Consider the following 8,271-nt stretch of genomic DNA (forward strand, 5'->3'; position numbering starts at 1 on the left):
TATCTGCATTTCTAAGGTAGATTTGGGTACAATAAGAGGCGAAAAAGCAGATTCTGACTAGGATTTTATCGAAATCGGCAACTACTTGACTCAGAAAGGTTGCCTCACGTCGAAATCTAATAGTTTATTAAGGTTTTCGTTACTAAAATGCCCAAAGACGCCGATTTTGACTAGAATTTGAAAGATATTGACATGAATATATAACTGCTTGTATCAAAAAATGATAGTTTAAACTCATATTTGCAGTTTTGATGCGGTTTTAGGTACGATATGAGTCGAAGAAGCCGATTTTGACTGGAATCTGTTTAAAATGACTAAGAAAAACCTATTATCAATTCAAGGAAGTGAATTTTTAAGTAGTTATCTGCAGTTTTAATGTACATTTCAGTTCGCTAAGTTATGAAAATGCATGTTTTGGCTATAATCTTCCGTAAATCAAGGGCGAAAACCAATTATTTGTCCCAAAAGAAGGTGTTTTAAGTATATATCTGCATTTCTAAGGTAGATTTGGGTACAATGAGAGGCGAAAAAGCATATTCTGACTAAGATTTTATCGAAATCGGCAACTATTTGACTCAGAATGGTTGCCTTACGTCGAAATCTAATAGTTTATTAATTTCTTTCAAACTTCATATCGTATCTAAAACCGCATCAAAACTGCAAATATCAGTTTAAACTATCATTTTTTGATACAAATAGTTATATATTCATGTCAATATCTTTCAAATTCTAGTCAAAACCGGCGCCTTTGGGCATTTTAGTAACGAAAACCTTAATAAACTATTAGATTTCGACGTAAGGCAACCATTCTGAGTTAAATAGTTGCCGATTTCGATAAAATCTTAGTCAGAATCTGCCTTTTCGCCTCTTATTGTACCCAAATCTACCTTAGAAATGCAGATATATACTTAAAACACCTTCTGTTGGGACAAATAACTGGTCTTGGCCCTTGATTTACGGAAGATTATAGCCAAAACATGCATTTTCATAACTTAGCGAACTGAAATCTACATTAAAACTGCAGATAACTACTTAAAAATTCACTTCCTTGAATTGATAATATGTTTTTCTTTGTCATTTTAAACAGATTCCAGTCAAAATTGGCTTCTTCGACTCATATCGTACCTAAAACCGCATCAAAACTGCAAATATCAGTTTAAACTATCATTTTTTGATACAAACAGTTATATATTCATATCAATATCTTTCAAATTCTAGTCAAAATCGGCGTCTTTGGGCATTTTAGTAACGAAAACCTTAATAAACTATTAGATTTCGACGTAAGGCAACCATTCTGAGTCAAATAGTTGCCGATTTCGATAAAATCTTAGTCAGAATCTGCTTTTTCACCTCTTATTGTACCCAAATCTAAATTAGAAATGCAGATATATACTTAAAACACCTTCTTTTGGAACAAATAATTGGTTTTCGCCCTTGATTTACGGAAGATTATAGCCAAAACATGCATTTTCATAACTTAGCGAACTGAAATCTACATTAAAACTGCAGATAACTACTTAAAAATTCACTTCCTTGAATTGATAATAGGTTTTTCTTTGTCATTTTAAACAGATTCCAGTCAAAATCGGCTTCTTCGATTCATATCGTATCTAAAACCGCATCAAAACTGCAAAAATCAGTTTAAACTATCATTTTTTGATACAAACAGTTATATATTCATGTCAATATCTTTCAAATTCTAGTCAAAATCGGCGTCTTTGGGCATTTTAGTAACGAAAACCTTAATAAACTATTAGATTTCGACGTAAGGCAACCATTCTGAGTCAAATAGTTGCCGATTTCGATAAAATCTTAGTCAGAATCTGCTTTTTCGCCTCTTATTGTACCCAAATCTACCTTAGAAATGCAGATATATATTTAAAACACCTTCTTTTGGGACAAATAATTGGTTTTCGCCCTTGATTTACGGAAGATTATAGCCAAAACATGCATTTTCATAACTTAGCGAACTGAAATCTACATTAAAACTGCAGATAACTACTTAAAAATTCACTTCCTTGAATTGATAATAGGTTTTTCTTTGTCATTTTAAACAGATTCCAGTCAAAATCGGCTTCTTCGACTCATATCGTACCTAAAACCGCATCAAAACTGCAAATATCAGTTTAAACTATCATTTTTTGATACAAACAGTTATATATTCATGTCAATATCTTTCAAATTCTAGTCAAAATCGGCGTCTTTGGGCATTTTAGTAACGAAAACCTTAATAAACTATTAGATTTCGACGTAAGGCAACCATTCTGAGTCAAATAGTTGCCGATTTCGATAAAATCTTAGTCAGAATCTGCTTTTTCGCCTCTTATTGTACCCAAATCTACCTTAGAAATGCAGATATATACTTAAAACACCTTCTTTTGGGACAAATAATTGGTTTTCGCCCTTGATTTACGGAAGATTATAGCCAAAACATGCATTTTCATAACTAAGCGAACTTATTTGTCCCAAAAGAAGGTGTTTTAAGTATATATCTACATTTCTAAGGTAGATTTGGGTACAATAAGAGGCGAAAAAGCAGATTCTGACTAAGATTTTATCGAAATCGGCAACTATTTGACTCAGAATGGTTGCCTTACGTCGAAATCTAATAGTTTATTAAGGTTTTCGTTACTAAAATGCCCAAAGACGCCGATTTTGACTAGAATTTGAAAGATATTGACATGAATATATAACTGTTTGTATCAAAAAATGATAGTTTAAACTGATATTTGCAGTTTTGATGCGGTTTTAGGTACGATATGAGTCGAAGAAGCCGATTTTGACTGGAATCTGTTTAAAATGACAAAGAACAACCTATTATCAATTCAAGGAAGTGAATTTTTAAGTAGTTATCTGCAGTTTTAATGTAGATTTCAGTTCGCTAAGTTATGAAAATGCATGTTTTGGCTATAATCTTCTGTAAATGAAGGGCGAAAACCAATTATTTTTCAAAAAAGAAGGTGTTTTAAGTATATATCTGCATTTCTAAGGTAGATTTGGGTACAATAAGAGGCGAAAAAGCAGATTCTGTCTAGGATTTTATCGAAATCGGCAACTATTTGACTCAGAATGGTTGCCTTACGTCGAAATCTAATAGTTTATTAAGGTTTTCGTTACTAAAATGCCCAAAGACGCCGATTTTGACTAGAATTTGAAAGATATTGACATGAATATATAACTGTTTGTATCAAAAAATGATAGTTTGAACTGATATTTGCAGTTTTGATGCGGTTTTAGGTACGATATGAGTCGAAGAAGCTGATTTTGACTGGAATCTGTTTAAAATGACAAAGAAAAACCTATTATCAGTTCAAGGAAGTGAATTTTTAAGTAGTTATCTGCAGTTTTAATGTAGATTTCAGTTCGCTAAGTTATGAAAATGCATGTTTTGGCTATAATCTTCCGTAAATCAAGGGCGAAAACCAATTATTTGTCCCAAAAGAAGGTGTTCTAAGTATATATCTGCATTTCTAAGGTAGATTTGGGTACAATAAGAGGCGAAAAAGCAGATTCTGACTAAGATTTTATCGAAATCGGCAACTATTTGACTCAGAATGGTTGCCTTACGTCGAAATCTAATAGTTTATTAAGGTTTTCGTTACTAAAATGCCCAAAGACGCCGATTTTGACTAGAATTTGAAAGATATTGACATGAATATATAACTGTTTGTATCAAAAAATGATAGTTTAAACTGATATTTGCAGTTTTGATGCGGTTCTAGGTACGATGTGAGTCGAAGAAGCCGATTTTGACTGGAATCTGTTTAAAATGACAAAGAAAAACCTATTATCAATTCAAGGAAGTGAATTTTTAAGTAGTTATCTGCAGTTTTAATGTAGATTTCAGTTCGCTAAGTTATGAAAATGCATGTTTTGGCTATAATCTTCCGTAAATCAAGGGCGAAAACCAATTATTTGTCCCAAAAGAAGGTGTTTTAAGTATATATCTGCACTTCTAAGGTAGATTTGGGTACAATAAGAGGCGAAAAAGCAGATTCTGACTAAGATTTTATCGAAATCGGCAACTATTTGACTCAGAAAGGTTGCCTCACGTCGAAATCTAATAGTTTATTAAGGTTTTCGTTACTAAAATGCCCAAAGACGCCGATTTTGACTAGAATTTGAAAGATATTGACATGAATATATAACTGTTTGTATCAAAAAATGATAGTTTAAACTGATATTTGCAGTTTTGATGCGGTTTTAGATACGATATGAATCGAAGAAGCCGATTTTGACTGGAATCTGTTTAAAATGACAAAGAAAAACCTATTATCAATTCAAGGAAGTGAATTTTTAAGTAGTTATCTGCAGTTTTAATGTAGATTTCAGTTCGCTAAATTATGAAAATGCATGTTTTGGCTATAATCTTCCGTAAATCAAGGGCGAAAACCAATTATTTTTCCCAAAAGAAGGTGTTTTAAGTATATATCTGCATTTCTAAGGTAGATTTGGGTACAATAAGAGGCGAAAAAGCAGATTCTGACTAAGATTTTATCGAAATAGGCAACTATTTGACTCAGAATGGTTGCCTTACGTCGAAATCTAATAGTTTATTAAGGTTTTCGTTACTAAAATGCCCAAAGACGCCGATTTTGACTAGAATTTGAAAGATATTGACATGAATATATAACATTTTTTGATACAAACAGTTATATATTCATGTCAATATCTTTCAAATTCTAGTCAAAATCGGCGTCTTTGGGCATTTTAGTAACGAAAACCTTAATAAACTATTAGATTTCGACGTAAGGCAACCATTCTGAGTCAAATAGTTGCCGATTTCGATAAAATCTTAGTCAGAATCTGCTTTTTCGCCTCTTATTGTACCCAAATCTACCTTAGAAATGCAGATATATACTTAAAACACCTTCTTTTGGGACAAATAATTGGTTTTCGCCCTTGATTTACGGAAGATTATTGCCAAAACATGCATTTTCATAACTTAGCGAACTGAAATCTACATTAAAACTGCAGATAACTACTTAAAAATTCACTTCCTTGAATTGATAATAGGTTTTTCTTTGTCATTTTAAACAGAATCTACTTTTTCGCCTCTTATTGTACCCAAATCTACCTTAGAAATGCAGATATATACCTAAAACACCTTCTTTTGGGACAAATAATTGGTTTTCGCGCTTGATTTACGGAAGATTATAGCCAAAACATGCATTTTCATAACTTAGCGAACTGAAATCTACATTAAAACTGCAGATAACTACTTAAAAATTCACTTCCTTGAATTGATAATAGGTTTTTCTTTGTCATTTTAAACAGATTCCAGTCAAAATCGGCTTCTTCGACTCATATCGTACCCAGAACCGCATCAAAACTGCAAATATCATATATCTGCATTTCTAAGGTAGATTTGGGTACAATAAGAGGCGAAAAAGCAGATTCTGACTAAGATTTTATCGAAATCGGCAACTATTTGACTCAGAAAGGTTGCCTCACGTCGAAATCTAATAGTTTATTAAGGTTTTCGTTACTAAAATGCCCAAAGACGCCGATTTTGACTAGAATTTGAAAGATATTGACATGAATATATAACTGCTTGTATCAAAAAATGAGAGTTTAAACTCATATTTGCAGTTTTGATGCGGTTTTAGATACGATATGAATCGAAGAAGCCGATTTTGACTGGAATCTGTTTAAAATGACAAAGAAAAACCTATTATCAATTCAAGGAAGTGAATTTTTAAGTAGTTATCTGCAGTTTTAATGTAGATTTCAGTTCGCTAAATTATGAAAATGCATGTTTTGGATATAATCTTCCGTAAATCAAGGGCGAAAACCAATTATTTGTCCCAAAAGAAGGTGCTTTAAGTATATATCTGCATTTCTAAGGTAGATTTGGGTAGAATAAGAGGCGAAAAAGCATATTCTGACTAAGATTTTATCGAAATCGGCAACTATTTGACTCAGAATGGTTGCCTTACGTCGAAATCTAATAGTTTATTAATTTCTTTCAAACTTCATATCGTATCTAAAACCGCATCAAAACTGCAAATATCAGTTTAAACTATCATTTTTTGATACAAATAGTTATATATTCATGTCAATATCTTTCAAATTCTAGTCAAAACCGGCGTCTTTGGGCATTTTAGTAATGAAAACCTTAATAAACTATTAGATTTCGACGTAAGGCAACCATTCTGAGTTAAATAGTTGCCGATTTCGATAAAATCTTAGTCAGAATCTGCTTTTTCGCCTCTTATTGTACCCAAATCTACCTTAGAAATGCAGATATATACTTAAAACACCTTCTTTTGGGACAAATAACTGGTCTTGGCCCTTGATTTACGGAAGATTATAGCCAAAACATGCATTTTCATAACTTAGCGAACTGAAATCTACATTAAAACTGCAGATAACCACTTAAAAATTCACTTCCTTGAATTGATAATATGTTTTTCTTTGTCATTTTAAACAGATTCCAGTCAAAATTGGCTTCTTCGACTCATATCGTACCTAAAACCGCATCAAAACTGCAAATATCAGTTTAAACTATCATTTTTTGATACAAACAGTTATATATTCATGTCAATATCTTTCAAATTCTAGTCAAAATCGGCGTCTTTGGGCATTTTAGTAACGAAAACCTTAATAAACTATTAGATTTCGACGTAAGGCAACCATTCTGAGTCAAATAGTTGCCGATTTCGATAAAATCTTAGTCGGAATCTGCTTTTTCGCCTCTTATTGTACCCAAATCTACCTTAGAAATGCAGATATATATTTAAAACACCTTCTTTTGGGACAAATAATTGGTTTTCGCCCTTGATTTACGGAAGATTATAGCCAAAACATGCATTTTCATAACTTAGCGAACTGAAATCTACATTAAAACTGCAGATAACTACTTAAAAATTCACTTCCTTGAATTGATAATAGGTTTTTCTTTGTCATTTTAAACAGATTCCAGTCAAAATCGGCTTCTTCGACTCATATCGTACCTAAAACCGCATCAAAACTGCAAATATCAGTTTAAACTATCATTTTTTGATACAAACAGTTATATATTCATGTCAATATCTTTCAAATTCTAGTCAAAATCGGCGTCTTTGGGCATTTTAGTAACGAAAACCTTAATAAACTATTAGATTTCGACGTAAGGCAACCATTCTGAGTCAAATAGTTGCCGATTTCGATAAAATCTTAGTCAGAATCTGCTTTTTCGCCTCTTATTGTACCCAAATCTACCTTAGAAATGCAGATATATACTTAAAACACCTTCTTTTGGGACAAATAATTGGTTTTCGCCCTTGATTTACGGAAGATTTTAGCCAAAACATGCATTTTCATAACTAAGCGAACTTATTTGTCCCAAAAGAAGGTGTTTTAAGTATATATCTACATTTCTAAGGTAGATTTGGGTACAATAAGAGGCGAAAAAGCAGATTCTGACTAAGATTTTATCGAAATCGGCAACTATTTGACTCAGAATGGTTGCCTTACGTCGAAATCTAATAGTTTATTAAGGTTTTCGTTACTAAAATGCCCAAAGACGCCGATTTTGACTAGAATTTGAAAGATATTGACATGAATATATAACTGTTTGTATCAAAAAATGATAGTTTAAACTGATATTTGCAGTTTTGATGCGGTTTTAGGTACGATATGAGTCGAAGAAGCCGATTTTGACTGGAATCTGTTTAAAATGACAAAGAACCTATTATCAATTCAAGGAAGTGAATTTTTAAGTAGTTATCTGCAGTTTTAATGTAGATTTCAGTTCGCTAAGTTATGAAAATGCATGTTTTGGCTATAATCTTCTGTAAATGAAGGGCGAAAACCAATTATTTGTCAAAAAAGAAGGTGTTTTAAGTATATATCTGCATTTCTAAGGTAGATTTGGGTACAATAAGAGGCGAAAAAGCAGATTCTGACTAGGATTTTATCGAAATCGGCAACTATTTGACTCAGAATGGTTGCCTTACGTCGAAATCTAATAGTTTATTAAGGTTTTCGTTACTAAAATGCCCAAAGACGCCGATTTTGACTAGAATTTGAAAGATATTGACATGAATATATAACTGTTTGTATCAAAAAATGATAGTTTGAACTGATATTTGCAGTTTTGATGCGGTTTTAGATACGATATGAATCGAAGAAGCCGATTTTGACTGGAATCTGTTTAAAATGACAAAGAAAAACCTATTATCAATTCAAGGAAGTGAATTTTTAAGTAGTTATCTGCAGTTTTAATGTAGATTTCAGTTCGCTAAGTTATGAAAATGCATGTTTTGGCTATAATCTTCCGTAAATCAA

Source organism: Cylas formicarius, unplaced genomic scaffold, assembly GCF_029955315.1.
Source record: "Cylas formicarius isolate icCylForm1 unplaced genomic scaffold, icCylForm1.1 PGA_scaffold_18__1_contigs__length_1836631, whole genome shotgun sequence".
Classification (NCBI taxonomy): domain Eukaryota; kingdom Metazoa; phylum Arthropoda; class Insecta; order Coleoptera; family Brentidae; genus Cylas; species Cylas formicarius.